We start from the raw sequence: 21,086 nt of genomic DNA, 5'->3' as shown, positions 1-21,086 counted from the left end.
CACCCCCACCCCCCAGTGTCTTGTATCCATTGGTTACGCTTATATGCATACATACAAGTCCTTTGGTACTATTTGTTAATTTCAATGATAACATTTTTTTTTTAATATTTTTTTATTTTTCGCTTAAAGTATTACAAAGGGTATTACATAAGTGTCTTTTTTTTCCCCCCCCGCCCTTGACAAACCCCTACCCTCCCTTACCCCCCAGTGTCTTATGTCCATTAGTTATGCTTATATGCATGCATACAAGTCCTTCGGTTGATCTCTTACTCCCCTCCCTCCTGCCCCCCAACTCTCTCTGGCCTTCCCACTGCAGTTTGGCAATCAGTTTGAGGCAGCTCTGCCTCTGTATCTATTATTGTTCAAAAGTTTGTAATGGTCTTTATTATCCATGAATGAGTGAGATCATGTGGTATTTTTCCTTCATTGACTGGCTTGTTTCACTTAGCATAATGCTCTCCAGTTCCATCCATGATGTTGCAAATGGTAGGAGTTCCTTCTTTTTAACAGCAGCATAGTATTCCATCGTGTAGATGTACCACAGTTTTCTAATCCATTCATCTACTGATGGGCACTTAGGCTGTTTCCAGATCTTAGCTATGGTGAATTGTGCTGCTACGAACATCTGGTTACATATATCCTTTCTGATAGGTGTTTCTGGTTTCTTGGGGTATATTCCTAGTAGTGGGATCACAGGGTCAAATGGGAGTTCCATTTCCAATTTTTTGAGGAACCTCCATACTGCCTTCCATAGTGGCTGCACCAGTCTGCATTCCCACCAGCAGTGCACAAGTGTTCCTTTTTCTCCACATCCTCTCCAGCACTTGTCGTTTGTTGATTTGTTGATGATGGCCATTCTGACAGGTGTGAGATGGTACCTCATTGTTGTTTTGATTTGCATCTCTCGGATGATTAGTGACTTTGAGCATGTTTTCATATGTCTCTTGGCTTTCTGAATGTCCTCTTTTGAAAGGTGTCTATTTAGATCCTTTGCCCATTTTTTGATTGGATTGTTTATCTTCTTTTTGTTAAGTTGTATGAGTTCCCTATAAATTTTGGAGATTAAGCCCTTATCAGATATGACGTTGGCAAATATGTTTTCCCACAAGGTGGGTTTTCTTGTTGTTTTGTTGATGGTTTCTTTTGCTGTGCAGAAGCTTTTTATTTTGATGTAGTCCCATTTGTTCAGTTTCTCTTTAGTTTCAACTGCCCTAGGAGCTGTATCAGTGAAGAAATTGTTTTGGCATAAGTCTGAGATTTTGTTGCCTTTGTATTCTTCTAGAATTTTTATGGTTTCCTGTCGTACGTTTAAGTCCTTTATCCATTTTGAGTTTATTCTTGTGTATGGTGTAAGTTGGTGGTCTAGTTTCATTTTCTTGCATATATCTGTCCAATTTTCCCAACGCCATTTATTGAAGAGACTATCTTGGCTCCATTGTATGTTCATGCCTCCTTTGTCAAAAATTAATTGAGCATATTGGTTCGGGCTAATTTCTGGACTCTCTATTCTATTCCACTGGTCTATATGTCTGTTCTTGTGCCAGTACCAGGCAGTTTTGAGAACAGTGGCTTTGTAATACAGTTTGATATCTGGCATTGAGATCCCACCTACTTTGTTCTTTCTCAGGATCGCTGCAGCTATTCGGGGTCTTTTTTTATTCCAGATGAATTTTTGGAGAGTTCGTTCTAGATCTTTGAAGAAGGCCATTGGTATTTTAATGGGAAGTGCGTTGAATTTATAGATTGCTTTGGGTAGTATGGACATTTTAATGATGTTGATTCTACCAATCCAAGAACATGGTATGTTCTTCCATCTGTTTATGTCTTCCTCTATCTCTTTTTTCAGCGTCCTGTAGTTTTCTGAGTAGAGGTCTTTAACCTCTTTAGTTAAGTTTATTCCTAGGTATCTTAATTTTTTTGGTGCGATGGTAAATGGGATTGTTTTTCTAATCTCTCTTTCTGAAAGTTCACTATTGGTGTATAGAAATGCCTCAGATTTCTTGGGGTTAATTTTGTATCCTGCTACATTGCCAAATTCATGTATTAAGTCTAGTAGCTTTTTGATGGAGTCTCTAGGGTTTTGTATGTATAATATCATGTCATCTGCAAATAAGGACAGTTTTACTTCCTCTTTTCCAATTTGGATGCCTTTTATTTCTTCTTCTTGCCTAATTGCAATGGCTAATACTTCCAGTACTATGTTGAACAGGAGTGGTGAGAGTGGGCATCCCTGTCTTGTTCCTGTTCTTAGGGGAAATGGTGTTAGTTTTTGACCATTGAGTTTGATGTTGGCTGTGGGCTTGTCATATATGGCTTTTATTATGTTGAGGTATGATCCTTCTATTCCAACCTTTCTGAGAGTTTTTATCAAAAATGGGTGTTGGATTTTGTCGAATGCTTTTTCTGCATCAATTGATATGACCATGTGGTTTTTTTCTTTCAATTTGTTTATGTGATGTATCACATTTATTGATTTACGGATGTTGTACCATCCTTGCATCTCTGGGATAAATCCTACTTGGTCATGGTGTATGATCCTTCTGATGTACTGCTGGATCCTATTTGCTAAGATTTTGTTGAGGATTTTGGCATCTATGTTCATGAGGGATATTGGCCTGTAATTCTCTTTCATTGTGATGTCTTTACCTGGTTTTGGTATTAGGGTGATGCTGGCTTCATAGAATGAGCTTGGAAGTGTTCCTTCCTCTTGAATTTTTTGTAGTAGTCTGAGGAGGGTAGGTTTTAGTTCTTCCTTGAATGTTTGGTAGAACTCCCCTGTGAAGCCGTCTGGCCCTGGACTTTTGTTTGCTGGAAGCTTTCTGATGACTGCTTCAATTTCTTCCATAGTTATTGGCCTATTGAGGTTTTTAGATTCTTCCTGATTGAGTTTTGGAATGTTGTATTTTTCTAGGAATTTGTCCATTTCCTCCAGGTTGTCTAGTTTGTTGGAGTAGAGTTGCCCGTAGTATTGTTTAACAATCATTTGTATTTCTGTGGGGTCTGTTGTTATTTCGCCTCTATCATTTCTGATTTGGTTTATTTGGGACCTTTCTCTTTGCTTCTTGGTGAGCCTGGCGAGTGGTTTGTCAATCTTGTTTATCCTTTCAAAGAACCAGCTGTTGGTTTCATTGATTTTCTGTATTGTTTTTTTGGTCTCTATGTCATTGATTTCTGCTCTAATCTTTATTATCTCCTTCCTTCTGCTCACTCTGGGGTTTTCTTGTTGCTCTCTTTCTAATTCTTTGAGTTGTAGAGTTAGATGATTAACTACCATTTTTTCTTGTTTTTTGAGATAGGCCTGTAGAGCTATAAACTTCCCTCTCAGGACTGCTTTCATTGTGTCCCAGAGGTTTTGGATTGTTGTGTTTTCATTGTCATTAGTGTCCAGGATGTTTTTAATTTCTTCTTTGATGTCATCGGTAACCCAATCAATATTTAATAACATGCTATTCAGCTTCCAAGTGTTTGAGTATTTTGGGTTGTTTTTATTGTAGTTTATTTCTAACATTATGCCATCATGGTCTGAGAAGATGCTTTTTATGATCTCAATCTTCTTGAATTTGTGGAGACTTTGCTTGTGACCCAATATGTGGTCTATTTTTGAATATGTCCCATGAGCACCTGAGAGGGATGTATATTCCGCAGCTGTGGGGTGTAGTGTTCTGAAGATGTCAATTAAGTCCATCTGATCTAGTGAGTCATTTAGGATTGCTGTTTCTTTGCTGATTGTTTGTCGAGCGGATTTATCCAGTGATGTCAGTGGTGTATTAAAGTCCCCTACTATGATTGTGTTATTGTCGATATCTCCCCTGATATCTTCCAGAAGTTTTCTTATGTATGTGGGTGCTCCTGCATTGGGTGCATATATGTTTACCAGGGTTATATCTTCTTGTTGTATTGATGCCTTTAGTATTATGAAGTGGCCTTCCTTATCTCTGGTTATGGCCTTCACTTTGAGATGTATTTTGTCAGATATAAGTATTGCTACCCCAGCTTTCTTTTCCTTTCCATTTGCGTGAAAGATATTTTTCCATCCCTTCACTTTCAGTCTGTGTGAGTCCTTTCCAATGAGGTGGGTCTCTTGTAGACAGCAGATGTATGGGTCATGTTTTTTTTATCCATTCAGCCACTCGGTGTCTTTTATTTGGAGCATTTAGTCCATTTACATTTAAAGTTATTATTGAAAGGTACTTGTTTGTAGCCATTTCTTTTTTGTGTGTGTGTGTGGCTGTTTTCTTTCTGAGCTTGATATTTCTTCTTTTACACCAGTCCCTTTAGCATTTCTTGCATGGCTGGCTTGGTGGTGATAAACTCCCTTAGCCCTTTTTTGTCTGTGAAGCTTCTTATTTCCCCTTCAATTTTGAATGATAGCCTTGCTGGATAGAGTATTCTTGGATTCAGTCCTTTGCTTTGCATCACTTTGTAGATTTCCGTCCATTCTTTTCTGGCCTGATGTGTTTCTGTTGAGAAATCATTTGATAATCTAATGGGAGATCCCTTGTATGTTACTTTCCGCCTCTCTCTTGCAGCCTGTAAGATTCTCTCTTTATCCTGAACATTTGCCATGGTAATTATGATGTGTCTTGGTGTGGGTCTTTTCGGGTTCACCTTGTTTGGGACTCTCTGGGCTTGTGTGACTTTTTTCTTCCCCACCTCAGGGAAGTTTTCTGATATTATTTCTTCGAATAGGTTTTCTAATCCATGTTCATCTTTCTGTTGTTCTGGCACCCCTATTATTCGTATGTTGCTTCGTTTCATGTTGTCCCAAAGTTCCCTTAGGCTCTCCTCCTGTCTTTTAATTTTTTTCTCCATTTGCAGTACAGTTTGAGTGTGTTTTGCTTCCTTGTCTTCTAATTCACTGATTCGGTCCTCCGCTTCTCCCAGTCTACTGTTGATACTTTCAATGGTGTTTTTTATTGCAGCTATGTCGCTCTTCATTTCTTCTTGGGACTTACTTAAGTTGTTGATTTTTTCACCTGTTTCTTCTAGCTTCTTGCATACGTAGTTGAGTTTTTCATCTGTTTCTTCTTGCTTCTTGAACATCCGGTGCATGTACTCTAGGAACCTTATTCTGAATTCTTTTTCCGTCATGTTGCATATCTCTGTCTCACTTAGCTGCTTTTCTGGCGAGTCCTCCTTTTCTTTCCTTTGGGGGTTTCTTTGTCTACCCATGTTTGATCTCACTGACATTACTAGTTGTTGAATCGTTCAGTGGCTGGACCCTGGGTGGCAGTGGCTGCTCCCTGGGTGGCAGTGGCTCCTCGGTCTGTGGTTGCTCCTTGGGCGGTTGTGGTAGCAGCGGCTCCTCTGTTGATAGCAGGGCCTCTGATGGGTGCTGTTCACAGTTGTGGTGGCTCTTCTGGCTGGTGGAGGGAGGCTTCAGACGCAGCAACTGTTCCCCAGGCAGAGCGTGTGGTGATCAGGAGGCCGCTGTTGCTTGAATCTGTTGCGTTGATTTAGAGGCACAAAATACAACACAACAAGGCACAACGTACCAGGCACTGAACACTATTGTATTTACGATATTACTAACCCCAAATAAAGGTGGCCCCCTGAGCTAAGAGAGTTGGGAGATAAGGGGGAAAGAAGAGAAAAAGGTAGAAGAGAAAAAAGAAAGAAAGAAAAAAAGGAGTGCAAAGATGAGATTGGAAAAGGGAGGGGAAAAAGAGGAGGAGAAAAAAAAAAGAAAGAAGAAAAAAAGTAAGAGAGAAAAGAAAGTGAAGTGTAAAAGGGGGAGAGACTATTTATGTGAGGAGAAAACTCCTATAGGTCCGCCACTAATACCAACAAATTGCAGCAACAGATTCCTGGAGATGAATACAAACTACAAACAACCAATAATATCAAGCGACGCAAGGGGACAGAGAAGCGCAGAAATAACCGGGGGGGGGGGGGAGAGGGAGGGGCAGGAAAATAAAAAGAATAAGCAGTCTAACCTCACAAACACTCAAAAAAAAAAACAAACAAAAAAAAAATATACTCGTCGATCAGGCAAACAACGATAAAACAATAGAGAGAGAAAAGAAGAAGAAGAGAGAGAAAAAAAATGGATAGTGAAGGAAGATGAGGGAAAGGTGTATAAGGATTTAGAACAGGGGATTGGACATAGGATATTTAAGCAGGGTTAAATTTTGACAGAGGATAAAAAGAATAGGGAAGATCTAAAGCTGGAGTAGGGTAAGAGAAACAGGACAGCAAAAGGGAAAAAGTGGGGAAGATTGTTTATCACAGAGGCAAATTGAGGTAGAGAAAAATGTTGCTAAAGGAACGATGAAAATAGAATGGAGAACATTAGTCCCAAAATAAAATAAAGACAAGATAAAATGACACTTTAAAAAATGGTAAAATGGTAGCGGTAATAATACTAGTTAAAAATAAAAATGTAGTAGCTGAAAGGGCAAAATCAGGTGATGGAGAAAAAGAAAAAAGAAAAACAGAAAAAAAATGTTTTCTTAGTTAAAAGGAGAAAAAGTAATTTAAAAAAATAAAAATAAAAATGTGCAGTAATGCAGGTGCTTCAGATCTTCTACTCTTCTTATTGGCACGCCGGGAATTCAGGAGAATGTTGACTTTCCCTCTGATACACTGTTCCTCCTTGTTGTAAGCCACAGTCCTTATTGCCTTATCTGCATTTACAGAGGAGTCAGTTCGTGGCTCTGCCTCTGGGTGGCAGTGTGTCTGGGTTGACCTCCGAGGCTATAAGTTCTCTCCGACCAGGAGCTGCCTATTGTACCTGAACCAGCTCCACCCAGAGGTGGTTCCCCCAGGGCCACTCCCAGTTCTGTTTCCCAGGCTCCCCAAAAACAATCTTCCCCTACAAGCTCTGCTAGTGACCCCAACTGGGCACTCACATGCACTGGGCTCAACAATCAAACCCACAGAAGAAAGAGGAGGTGTGCGAACAAGAGCCTGGGAAGCTGCTGGAACTCGCAGGGTTCCACCCTTCAGAACCGCGCGGAGTGTCTGCGCGTGCCCAAGCCCCCGGCAACAACAAGTAGCCGGCCAACAGGGAAACTCTGAGGCAGCCCCTCTGCATCCAGTCCAACTATTGGCTCATTTATAGTGTTACCTTCTGGCAGCAGCCCTGCCGGAGCCCTCCCCACTTGCGAGATCCACCGGCCTCTATGGGCACGGATTTTGGAGAGCGCGGATTTTGGCGGCCGCAGATTTTCCCCTGCGCCCGCGCGCGCGTTCCTCGCTCCAACCTGAACTGCGAACCGTACCTTCGAGGCAAGTCCAACCTTTCCGTGGAGGGGTGCAGGTCTCCCCTTGGCTCTTGCAGTCGCGCTGTTTGCGAATCGCTGCCTCCGGGTCAGTAGCCGCCGGGCTAGTAGCCGATCTCTGGATGCCGGTAAACGCTGCCTGAGATGGCGCGGTCCCGCCGCTGCGCTGGCATCCAGAGGGATGTTTCAGCCTCAATCTCCAACCATCCGCATTTTTTAGGAGTTTTCTGTCTTTCCTGGCTGCAGACTGTCTCTCAGCTGAACCTCCCCAGCTTGATCGGGCTGATTGTTACCCGTTTCAGCTGCTCGCCCCCATCTGGTCCGGGACAAAGCACCAACACGTCCGTCTAAGCCTCCGCCATTTTCTCCCAAATTCAATGATAACATTTAAAATCAGATCTGTATGAGTACTTGTGTTTATATTTGATTATATGCAAAGTCCATGTCTTAACCCCCTGAGATTTTAAAAAAGATTTAGCTATCAATTGTAGCATTTGGGTTTATATGTGCATTATTTGTTATGCCTGGATTGGAAGAGTGAGCATTTTTGCTGAGTGTGTGCATGGGGAGCAGGTCTTTAAGGAGTTGTTATTATAGTTGGAACTTAAAGAATGAGTACAATTATTTTTAATATATTTTTATTGAGTTCTGAGAGGAAGGGAGAGGGAGAAAGAAAGAAACATCAATGATGAGAGAGAATCATTGATTGGCTACCTTCTGCATGTCCCCTACTGGGGATCAGGCCCACAACCTGGGCAAATGTCCTGACCAGAAATCAAACCATCATTTTTATAGGTTGATGCTCAAGCCCTGAGCCACACCAGTTGGGCAAATGAGTACAATTTTGAGACATCATTACATAGCAATAAGCTATTTTTTAATTTTATTTTTTTAATCTTCACCTGAGGATATTTTTCCATTGATTTTTAGAGAAAGTGGAAGAGAGAGGGAAAGACAGAGAGAAATATCTATGTGAGAGAAACACATTGATTTGTTGCCTCCTGCATGAGCCCTAACCAGGGCCCAGGTTGAGGAGGTACAAAGCCTTGACAAGAATTGAACTTGGGACCCTTTGGTTCACAGGCTGATGCTCTATCCACTGAGCCAAAACAGCTAGGGCAATAAACTATTTTTGCTGAAGAAAATATAGGTGGTTGAACAGTAATAAACCACATTTGATGGATTCTGTATTTTAGGAAACACAGAGGATATAGAGCGTAAATTATTATTACAGGATATTGATAGAGTCGAATCATGAATGCTTTTGAACTTTAGATATGCATTGTGACATAATTCACTAGAAATAAGAAATATATTAAAAATTTGAAAGAAATAAAGATTGCAAAATTTCTTGGAATTTAGTTCTTTATAACAATATTTCAGGCAACCTAGTAAGAGGGATTGTTATAACATGTTATTATAGTAGTTGAGGATAAACATTATGATGGCCTCAACTATGGAAATGGTGCTGAGTATCTTAGCCAATGGGAAGCAAACTTCTCATTAAAATATGAGAAATATGAGAAATGAATGAACAGAATACTGTTATGCCAGGGTAATTGAAAAGTTATCCATTTTATAACCCGAGATAGAAACCAACCTGAAATTAGAAAGAGGGTACTCAGTTAAGTCTTATACATGCTAAGATTGAAGGTGTCTAAGATGTGTTGTGAATTAAATATGATGCTCAAAGAAGTCATATGAACAACAGTAGAAATGATTTTTTTCTGGCAAAAGAATAAATAAACTTCCCTACAGAAAAAGTGGCAAGGGAAAAGAGAACTTGTCTAAGAATAGAACTCAATATTATTATTATTATTGTTATTATTATTATTCAGAGGCTGGTACAGCAAAGGGAAATAGGAAAAAATACAGAGTATAAAGCAGAAGAGAGTAGGGGGTCATGGGAGCCATTGGAAGAAATAGCTAGAAAACAAACAAGTGAAGGCAAGAGTGAAAATGCTACACAGATGTGGAATAAGCTGGAACAGAGAAGAAATTTTTGGACACATGGAGTCACTATAAATGTAACCATTAAGATACACTCCACGTGGTTAGGAAATAAGTAATGTGTGAGGAATTAAATACAACACTACTCTGCCGGGACTTTAGAAGAAGAACTAATGACACCTATGGAATCTTATCTAATACTGTAGGAACAACCAGAATTACACAAAGGTAATTTTAGGATAGAGATTTTTAGCTTAAAAGAAAGAGGCCATTGGTGAGAAATGCCTGAAACACATCAAAAGGCTGAGGAATAAATTGATGGAGCAAGTTGCAGTAGGATCAGAGTCACACCAAAAAGAATTAGACCAATACAGAATGTACCAGTTTTTTTGTTTTGTTTTTTTTGTTTTGTTTTGTTTTTGTTTTTGTTTTGAGAATGGAGTAAAGGAGGAGAGGATGAGTAAATACAATATATACTTTGAAATACAGGGTAGAAAATTTAAAATTAAATGGTACTACTTTTCCATGTAAGGTACAAGATGGAGTTTTCCACTGACAGTGGCAAGTGGATATGAGTTTGTGATATTTAAAAGAGGGATCATTTTTGGTTAATGTGAAAATACAAATGAATGAAAATTTCCACGGCAGTACTACTTACATGAAAATAAAGGTCAGCTTGTTTTCTTTACCCAAGTTGACTTATGCCAAGGTGGTTGCTGTCTAATATCAATAAATCAAGAGAATTTTTGGAATAGGAACAGGAAATTGAATGTTTTTTTTTTTGCTAAAGTGACAAACAATGAAGTATTGATGGACCTACTAATGAAGAGATGACAATAATTGAGTAATAAACTAGAATCCTCATAAGAACTTGAATGACAAAAGATGAAAGAAAGGAAAGAAGAAAGAAAGAAAGAAAAAGAAAGAAGGAAGGAAGGAAGGAAGGAAGGAAGGAAGGAAGGAAGGAAGGAAGGAAGGAAGGAAGGAAGGAAGGAGAGAGAAAGGAGAGAGAGTAAAGGAGAGAGAAATATTGAAAAAGAAAGAAAGAGAGAGAGAGAGAGAGAGAGAGAGAGAGAGAGAAAGGGAGGAAAGGAGGAGAGAGAGAAAGAAAGAAAGGGAAAGAAAGACAGACCAGGCCTAATGAGAGTGAGCAATGTCAAGAAGTACAGATTAGAGTTTTTTACCAAATGGAATTTCAGCATCAGAAAGAAGAGACTTTCTGGATGATGTCACAATCCAAAGAGTAATCATACATGCAGTATATGGAAGATAGGTAAACACAAATATTGAAGGTTTATAGTGAAATACATTCTCTATTAAATGACTGCGTTTGCCAGGATTTTGCTAGTTGACAAGAATGCAACAATAAAAAAAGACAAAATTCTTGTCCTCAAGAACATTAAAGCCTTTAGGATAAGCTAATGTGAAGCCTACTTGTTATAAAATGTAACAAACATTTTAATAAAGCTGTAATAAGTTGCAATAAGCACAAGGAAATGCCTAGTTTATTTTAGCAGATGGATATGACAGGCAAAGAGGATCTTCATGACCTCAGGAGGAGAGAGAATTTAGGCTGAAAAGAAAAAAAAAGAATAGAGTCTTGGATTTAGAAACCAGTAACTACAGCTAAATCAAGTAGTGAATTGGAGTCATCAAATATAATGAAGGAAGTAGATGGAAATGTTAACAGAGAAAGAGAAAGTGGTCCAATAATGAATGAGCAAAGCATGCTGTGCTCATTAGCAACATGGATTTTATTCTGTAGATGATGGGGATTTGCTGATGAATTTTAGGACAGATAGTAACATCTAGAAAATAACTACTAAAATATATAGTAAAAAATAATTGATAATGATACAAACTTTTAAAAATGAGGCTTCTCAGGTTTGAGCTCATATCTTTGGAGTGAGTGAATTTTTATCAGCAAATGTTCATGGACGGACAGGAAATTAGTAAGCATAAAGGAATCTGAAGCCCAGAGAGGAACAGGGTCTTGCCCAAAGTCCACAAAAATGTCTGAAGCAGGCCTCCAAAGTATTTAGTATGGGCCTATTTACAAAAGCAATCTTCAAATTTTTCTGGTTCTCTAGTGACTGATGTTCACAAATGTAATTGATTGATTGTGTTTGACGCTGCTCAATTTTACAATATTCTTTTTTTCTGTTCACTGCTTGTAATAGATACATTCAGGACTTAAGCACAGGTAAATGTCCCTTTAAAGCAAGTAAATAAAGTATTTGCATAATTAATCATTTTCCTTTATAATATCACTTGCATTTATATAATGTTAGATGTTTGAGGGAGGGAAACACTTCCAATTGTTCCTTATGTTTTATATTGCTAAGTGAATGTCTATAGTTCGTTTCAACTAATTAGCTAATATTTACTCTTTTTTTTTAAAAATATATTTTATTGATTTCTTACAGAGAGGAAGGGAGAGGAATAGAGAGTTAGAAACATCGATGAGAGAGAAACATCGATCAGCTGCCTCCTGCACATCTACTGGGGATGTGCCCGCAACCCAGGTACATGCCCTTGACCGGAATCGAACCTGGGACCTTTCAGTCCGCAGGCCGACGCTCTATCCACTGAGCCAAACCGGTTTCGGCAGCTAATATTTACTCTTAAACCATGCTCCTATTGAGCAAGGCAGAAGCTATGAAAACAAATAATGAAATAATCCCAATTCATAGGTCCAATTAGAAAGTCTGTGATTACTCTCAGTTGCCATTGCCATGAATATAACACAAACTGCTTTTCTAGTTAAATAAATAAGTAAATATCATGGATTTTGTCATAGACTGTATAGCATATGTTCATTGTAGGAAAAGTAAAGAGGGAGAGGAGAAAGAGGAGGAGGGGGAGAGGAGAAAGAGGAGGAGGGGAAGAGGAGAGGAAGAGAAGGAGAAGGGGAATCCAGCATAAATATCATCATAAATACCCATTTAGAGATTGCATCTTTATGCCACCAATTAAATGCCACACTTGTGACATAGCAGTCACTCTTTATTGCTTTTTCCCTTGTATAAAGGACACTGACATTTTCAAACTGTATGGTGTTTAGTTGTAGCTTATATGATATCAGTTTTACTTAATTATAAAAAAACAGAACAAGTTCTGGTCCATCAATATTCCAAAATGATCTATTGTTCAGAGAGGATGAATTCATAAGTAACACACAAGGCCAGTCCTATGTGTAAAGTCCACTGTTCTTGTTTCCTTCTATCACACATAATCCCCACACTTCCTATTGTGTTGAAACAGAAAATGAGGTGTGAAACAATGCTCATATTTTGGTTTACCTACCTAAAGTATAGGTGAGTTAATTGTAGGTTTTAATTTTGTGTATTAGCATCTGTCAATTTTTATTTCCTAGCATTTTCCCTATGATGTTTATTTATTTAACTACTGTTGCAATTTGGGTCCAATAGTGCCTTTGAATCACTATTTTATACTTTCTTCAGAAGTAGTGAATACCATAGATCTACTAGAATAATGTCTAGTAACATGGCCCAAGAAAAATCACTGCAGAAATAAATGAAGGAAGAAAGGAGGTGATATAAGTAAGAAAGAGAGAGCGAAAAAAAAAAAGGAAGGAAAAAATCATTTGACATTCCTTAAATAAATAAAGTAGGATATATTTTTAAAATCATATTGATTTTTATACTCTTGAACCTTGTATAACTTTTATCCATTGAGAATACACTAGACCTTGAATTTGTTTTGCATTGAAAATAGACTATCTACAAGGTGTTGGTATCAATTAAAAAGAATAATTATTATTTTAATTGAATTGGACTTTATTTGCCTTAATAAATCATTAATAATATTTTGTTTACCACCAAGAAAATAACAATATCTAATGTGGTTGTTTAAATATAGCATAGAAGATTCACCTAACAAATATTTCCTCAAACCACCTGATAAAAAGTGAAACCTTAAATTCTATTTATAAGGTCCATTTTACAGATGCATAATGAGTCGATTATGTGGTTTCTTAAAATGTATGTTAAACAAAGAGTCACCTGGAGAAATGGATAACAAGAGATTGCTACTGTACCTCTGGGATTCTGATTCAACATGCCTGGAAAGAGGGCCTATGGATTTGCATTTCCTTCACATCAAGCTCCCAGGTGATGCTAACTGTGGTGGTCACATGAACCACATTTTGAGTAATGATGGGCTAGGACACCAAATATACCTAACACTTAAAAAATGCCTTTTTGTGTACTTAATTCTGAGTACATTTCATTATTCAACCAGGGGCAAAGACCTGAATTTTTATACACATTTGCCTGGGGACTTAGTGAAAACTAATTTTTCCTCCTATCTAGTGGAATTACACTAAAACATGGTTCCCAGTGAGGGTCATGAGCCTCTAAGGACTGAAAAGAAGAAATTCAATACCCAAATATAAGCATCCAGTTACTATGTGAGACATAGAGAACTGAGCTTCTGTGGTCATTGGACTGTAATACTAAGAATTGTTTTATTATCTAATACTCGCTGAATTAGTGCATTTTGGCACACCTTTAAATATACCTTAAGATTTAAAATATTTCAAAGTCCATAGAAAAAGTTACATTGTAATAACTTATAGGAGATACATTTGAAATAAATGATGACTCCAATTTTATTATAAGAGTTGCTACCATATATTAGAAAACCAGTAAAATTTTGATAAAGTAGTATCATTTTGGACATGAAGTTTTTCCATCTTTGACATGTGTTTGTTCAAATAGGACAGTTGGTATTCTGCAGAAATACTTTTACCATTTCAATTCATTTCCATGCTTACTGTACTGTAGCATGCATATCTCTGAGGCTTATTCATGCATATCTAGACAAATATTGAGATTAACACATGATGGGCACAATTATTTCCTGGTTACTCTGCTACACAATCTTCTATTGTAAAATGTAAGTCTATTCTTAGTATCTGTGGGGACAGATTTGGGCATCACTTTTAGTTCTATAATATGATCTCATAAGGGTATATAAGTACATCAGTTCTCTAGAAAGGCACATTGTCTTTCAGGGCTTCGCAATTTCAGCTTCTTGAACTCTCATCTTGGGCAAAAGGTAATATATTCATGGAAAATCTAATATGATGTCTTGTTATGATTTTTGTTTATTAGAGCAAGTTGCAAACCATTTGTAAAATGTACACTATTTATTGGTAATGGCACATAAAGAAACAATTTACAGAGGTAAAGATTCTATGTCAGGATTTGAAGTTGAGGACAGAATCACAATGCCCCTAAATTTACAGCAAGCATTGTACCAAACAAAGGATTGTACCAAAGAAATGTGGTACAAGAGGGAGATGTACTCATGTTCTTCATAGATGGGATATCCTAAATGTCTTTTTATTTTCTTAACTCAATATATAATAAGTACTTTGTTAACGTTTAGTTCTACCTTTAACTTAATGGTCAAGGTCATCTATTATAAGAAAACGACCTCTTGAATAGCATAAGCTCTATTTTTGCACATGTGTGTATTCTTTCAAATTTTACCATAGTTACTGTATCACCATCAATAATTCATTTCCATTACATTTTCATTGTTCTTTTTACCATAAAAATAGGTTCTAATTTTCTGCATAATTAGCACTAAATAATGGATTTTTGTTTTATTAATTAATTTTATGCAATATATTATTAATTCATTAGTGATTTGGTTGAAAAAGCTTTTATGCTATGTCAAACATTTATCAGTGTTCTTTAGAAAATAGTCGATAGTTACCCATCTGGGGTATCTATCGATCTATAGAACACCAGTTTCTTTGAATTTCCCTTAATCCTCTACTTTCAATAAAGTTTGAGGTATGAACAACACTAAAAACTGCATCCTTGTTGGTATCATCACATGACTAAATGTTTGGTAAGTAGTAGATGATTTAAAAAACTTCATCAAGAAATATATAATTTGTTGTTTTTCCAATGACACAGTCCTGAGTTTAAAACAATGAGACAAAATTAGCAAATATGGAACAAGGAAAATACCATCAATCACAATTTATGCTTCATATGTTAGAAATTTAGAGTTATTAGGCAGAAGAATTGTTTTTTCTATAATCAGAAAAAAATATTACTCTATTATTCTATCAAAACTGAGGGCCAAAATTGATCAGGGTGAAAAACTTTTACTCACTATTTACCTTAAAGTTTGCAATATGTTTTTATTTAGAAATCTATAACTGAAAAATAACCTGACTTATTTCCTATACAACAGCAACAGAACTGAGTTCACTTGTATATACTGAATTACAAAATCATATATAAAATTACCAGATTAGGGTAATTTCATTGAATAACACTATTTGGAAATTAAATAATTTTTACCAACCCATTTTCTCAATGTATTTATAATTATTTTCCCTGGAACTTCTTTAATTTGACTTTTCTCTATATATTATCATTAAATTTTTATTACTAGGGTTATACTACCTCTACTATTCTCAAGCATGAGACCTAACTTATTTTACCTACCTCTATTATAAAACCTGTCTTTGTTGCTTGAATTCTACCTTCTAAACAGTTCTTTAAACCCTATCTTACTTGTTACCCCATATGTCAATATGTAAGGCCCCTATAATGTCACAATAATATAAATGTTCAGCCAGTCTAAATTTTTGTTCTTCTTACCTAGTGAACTATTTCATTTCCTATATGCTATCCTTTCTCTCATTTTTGTTTTTCCAAACTTCTCTCTGCATATTCTATATAATCTAATACAAGATTAACCTTTGCTTTATTTTTTATACCACCCTCCTTCTCTCAGTCTGTTTAAGATGTCCATTTTGCCTGCTTATATTATTTCTATACTATAGCACTTACCTTTACTTATCAATGTCCCCTACTAGTGTCTAAGTTCCAGATGTCAGGTGATGAGCTTTAATTCTCTTTGTATTTCAAAGCTGTGGATTCTACTCTGATCTATAAATGATTTGCAAGTGCAGGAATGAGTGTGTTACTGATCCACCCCATATGCTTTCACAGGACTCGGCCAAAATATGAAGATCTTTGTCTTTACCTTTATCGTGGCTCTCATGGTTGCCATGATTGTAAGTATATCAGAACATTTTGAAGAATATGTTCTCAGGAGTTATTCAGAGATTGTTCCTTATTTCTTGTGTTGTGGGCCACAGCTGCATCACCCGAACATGGTTTTGTATGGACATTTTCCTTGAATTAACCTACATCAGTACATTAAGGACTGAGAATAAATCTGGACTACACACAGACAGACACTAAGCACACACAGAAGTGCAAGTGCAAACAAAATAAAAATCCTAGAACAGAGAAAACCATAATCATATCACCAGTCTGTACCTGTACAATCAATATGTAAATGTACATAGTTTTTCAGCAACTTAGAACATACATGGTCTTGAGCTAACCCACATTTTGACTTTTCATTTTCACTCTCCTGGTCACAGTGATAGATTTTCTTCCTTATCACACAAAAGCAATTTGGATCCAAGTGAGTCGATATTGGAATGTAGCAAATTCATTATAGCCTAAGCCTAGTCTTTATTCTATCACTAACATGAAACAGCTATCTTTGTGCATCAGTTACCTAAGGCTTTGCCTCCATGTTGTTTAATCATAACTGTGGCATCCAAGTGCATTTTGACACTCAATCCAGAATTATACAATTGAGATGTTCATTCTTTTCCCTCTTTTTTTTTTTAAGAGTGCTGATTCTTCTTCATCTGAAGAGGTAAGACATTATCACGTATTTAGAAACTTGATAAGTAAATATGGATAACAATTTTAATTTGTCTTTTATTTTAACAGAGACGTTACCGTAGAAACAGATTCAATGTAAGTATTGCCCAAATAATGTGGTATAATAAAATTCATTCTCTTGTCTAAGTAATTATTCTATTAGAAGAACCAATCCTTATCTCTGAAACATCCGTAGAGTAAATAGCCAATGGAGACATTGAGTTTATTTATTTTGATATACTGGAAAAGGACATAAAGGTTATACACTGGTAGCATTTAGATAAGAACTCATAATGCTATTCTGAAAAAGCCAATTTATTTTTTACAGAATGCAAGTGTCTTTGTTAACTAGTTGCCTAAAGAATAGTTGAAATTCTATAGCTATTTAGTATAATGAATGCGTAATGGAACATAGAGGCTGCTAATGACACAGATAATGTGGTAAGTTTTCACCTTTTGATTCTTGTGGAGGATGATGAAGCCACTTAAATTGATCTTATTAAATAAGATAGAAAATTTCATTTATTTGGCATTCTGTAATGAAGTGTATTCTTTTTTTTTTAATGAAATGTATTCTTGAAACCTCATATTATTTTCACATCCCATATCAATATGATAAGGTCTCAAAATTCTTACTAATATATTAAATAGATGAATTTTAACATGGCACCAAATTAAAATATAAAGAAGGAGCGATGAAGAATATTGAATTTAACAGGAGTGAATATTAAAGAAAGTAGGAGTTTGAAGAGATAGTAAGGTCATTATAAGTAGAGATTGAGACATAACAATTCCACCTAACCTGGAATTAGCAAATTCCTTCTCCCTGGAAAATTCAAGGATGGACAAATTAAGGAGCTCGGTAATTTTTTAAGGAATATTAAAACTTCTGTGAGGGGATGGCTATAATCAGTGGCTCTACCTGTATTATAAAATAACAAAATTATTAACAAAGAGTATAACTATAGATGTTTTTCTAAATTTTTCTCTTCTTTTAAACTTGCATTCCTACCAATTTTAACAAACTAAGTTTTTAATGGAAATTATTATGAAATATCTATACTGGCATTGTCTCATTTTTTGCAATTTTATTTTCAGGAAGGGTATTATCCATATCCACAGTATCCACAGTATCCACCCAATTATCCATATCCATATCCATATCCATATCCCTATGCAGGAAAGTAATAATCACAGGACAGATGACAGAGGTAAGCTGCATCCAGTTACATTTTTTGTTCTCCAGAAATTTAAGTTGTGAGAGTTAAAACAAGAATAAATAAAATGAAGCCATCAAACCAAAAGCAGGTGAGTATAAGCAATATAGCTAGGTGTAGCTCTTCTAAAGTGCATTTATTCATCTAAATATTTCTAAAATTAAAATTCTATGCTGGTGTGACTAGAGGCAGGCTTTTTTATGGGAACTCTTTATCTGTATCCTGGTTTGACAACTACTAGGTTCATGACCTTGAACAATTGCTAATCTTGTTTAAATTTCAATTTTCTCATGGACAAACAGGTATTATAATAATATGTACCCAATTCATAGAATTGGTGAGACTATCGAAAGACACAGTCCATCAATGCCCGTGATTAAAATTGTATATTATTGTGACTATACCATGCCCAGCATTAAATCTGTGCTACATATTGTTTAAAGCATGTCCTTCTACTAGTAAAATGTAATCTTTGAAGCAGGCACAAAAACTCCATTTGGGAACTTGTTAGAAGCCCCACCCAGACCTATTCAATTGGAATATGTATTTTAATAAGGTCTCTATTTAATTCATAACACAATAAAGTTTGAGAAACTCTGCCTTGGGACTCTGATGAGCAATTAGGGTAGGGACTCGTGGTCTGAGAATTTTAACAAGAAGATAAGGAAATATTACCAACTTATTTTTTAAAAAGTCAATTGTATATCTAATAACATTAAGTGTTACAAATTCCATGAAATATTAAGTATTACACTGCAAAATAAAGCATTTCTGCAATTCAGAGTTAAAATAATTACAACAGATATTAGTTATTGTTAAATGCACAGTGATAATTTATTCAAATTGAATTCCAATTATTGACACAGCTAAGAGTTTGAACTTATTCCATAGGCATTACTAATGGCTGAATATAATTGATCAAGGAAGGATATATTAAAAATACTATTTGAGAGAGACAACTATAGATGAAATGTGTTTGCTGTATTTAAGAGAAGAGGCAGGCAAACTGAGATAGGCTGGTGATAGAAAAACTAAAAAAAAAAAAAGAGAAAGAAGCCTAAGGAAAAACCCCCAGTAGATTCCATGATGGATTGAATGCAAAGTGAAACCAGAGAAGGGGATAAAAAAGAAATGGATGCAAGTTCTCAGTCCTGAAATTAGCACATAAAAGTGTTTAGCAAATATGCCTTTCAGGAAAGAAATAATGCTCTGCTGTTGTCTCTGTTGCCTGGGGTGAGAAAGTTGTTTTGTTTGTTTCAAGGAACTTTGTTTTGTGCCTTTGTTTTGCTTGGTTTCTGTAGGCAAGGTTAAAGAAGATCATTTGGTTATTTTAATTTTAAAAGTGAATATCAATGAAATTCAAAGCCAAGTGGTTAACATGCAGAGTGAACTTTATGTGAGAAGTGAGAAGTGGGGAAAAGGACAATATAAATTTATTTAATTAATTTTTTCATTATTTGTTCAATGTTTTGTAAGACCCTGAAATAGATACACGAAAAAGGCATAGGTTGGTCTAAAATTAGTTTGGCCACGAGATTTAAAGATATGGAAATAAGGAATTCTTTGAAAGACACAATTGGAAATAAATCCTGGTTCTTGTGATACTATTTTAGGAAACAGAGATGCAGCTGAAATTTGTATTCATTTAGTCATCAGATATTTGTGGACCGCATGGTGAGCATGCAGTGAGATAGCAGTGGAACACAAATACCTTTAAGCCAGAGTCTCTGCAGTAGACAGCTTATTATCTAGTCATGAAGATGGGTATAAAGCCAGCCACCATCAGCCAGAATGTCATTTGGACAAAGCAGTGATGTGACTGGATATGTTATTGAGGCCTATTGCACAAGCTTCAGTATGGCCAGAAGGGTGAGGGAAGTATTGACAGACCAGAAACAAGTTCACTGGGAAACTAGCACAATAATTTAAGATGGGAAATAAGAGCTAGAACTAAGAAAGACGTAGTAGAAATAGCAGTAATTTATTCTAAATTGGAATCTGATGATATAACCACTTTAGAATAATTTTAATAAACCTTTTTATGTGAATAATTTTAACCAAGGCATGGTTTGGGTTAAGGAACATCTGTCTTTTCAGGTAAAAACTTATCAAAATTTAGACAAGGCCTAGGGAGAATGCTCAGATCTCAGAAATAATGCAAGTGTCAAAATATTGAACAGAAAGGGGCTTTTTTTCTTGGTACAGGGTAGAGATAGGTAAGTAACAATTATAACCTTTCAGGGGAAGGTGAGCCAGCATGGGGAAATGACCAGTAGGGAAAAGTATCCATGCTGGTCAGCCTGTTCTCAGGGTAAGCTCATAAAAAGGGCAGGTTCCACCTTTGAGGACAGCAGAATTCAGGGACCAGAGTAGCCTGGCTGTCATTTGGTGGAGACCAAGTAGGGGATAACAAAAGGGCAATTGACAACACTTGATCAAACATAAAGCAATAGATATGGATATAATTCAAAATCAGAAAAGCATAATGATATTTGCAATGACTTTGTAGTTTAATGACAAGAATGTTTTCTCTTTTATCTACAGGCTTGGTGAGAAGTCTTCTTTGCTCTCTCCTTATGATGATTTTTCTTACTCAAAAACCCTTTGACACATCTAGCAACATATTAACCTGCTTACAATAAATACATCCAGAGTGCTTCAGAAAGCATATTTTATAAAACAATTTAAAAAGTAGAGAGTATTTGTATTCTCTCAGGCATTAGATTGGAATTTAAAAACAAACTGGCCAATAAATAATTTTTCTGTGTACAAATTCCAGCTTAAAAAAATAGTATTACATGAACAACAATTTCTGGAGATCAATGATCAATAGTTGTAACATTGTAGTAATGACATTCTCTGGACTATTTGATTGTTTTCTGTTTTACTCTGTATGTTGAAGTTTCATAAAATTAAAAAAAAAAGCTTTCAATGCACAATAAATTAATCTATGAAGCATG

At 36.2% G+C, this 21,086-nt stretch overlaps 1 protein-coding gene and 1 long non-coding RNA gene across 2 annotated transcripts in view; one reads left to right on the top strand and one right to left on the bottom strand.

Annotated features, from left to right (window-relative positions):
- The window catches only part of LOC102418194 (beta-casein-like), a 25,797-nt gene extending 9,635 nt beyond the window's left edge, over positions 1-16,162 (bottom strand). The window contains exon 1 of the mRNA XM_023744337.1: positions 16,016-16,162. The gene's annotated coding sequence lies outside the window, so the exon portion shown is untranslated. The remainder of the gene's footprint in view (positions 1-16,015) is intronic.
- Positions 14,174-21,086, top strand: LOC111823294. The gene is made up of 6 exons (XR_002826318.1): positions 14,174-14,255; positions 16,178-16,242; positions 16,875-16,901; positions 16,979-17,005; positions 18,008-18,120; positions 20,671-21,086. It is a non-coding gene; the product is annotated as an uncharacterized LOC111823294 (long non-coding RNA).

The sequence above is a fragment of the Myotis lucifugus genome, unplaced genomic scaffold (genome assembly GCF_000147115.1).
Source record: "Myotis lucifugus unplaced genomic scaffold, Myoluc2.0 scaffold_449, whole genome shotgun sequence".
NCBI classification, from domain to species: Eukaryota; Metazoa; Chordata; class Mammalia; order Chiroptera; family Vespertilionidae; genus Myotis; species Myotis lucifugus.
This window is presented reverse-complemented; position numbering and strand designations above follow the sequence as displayed.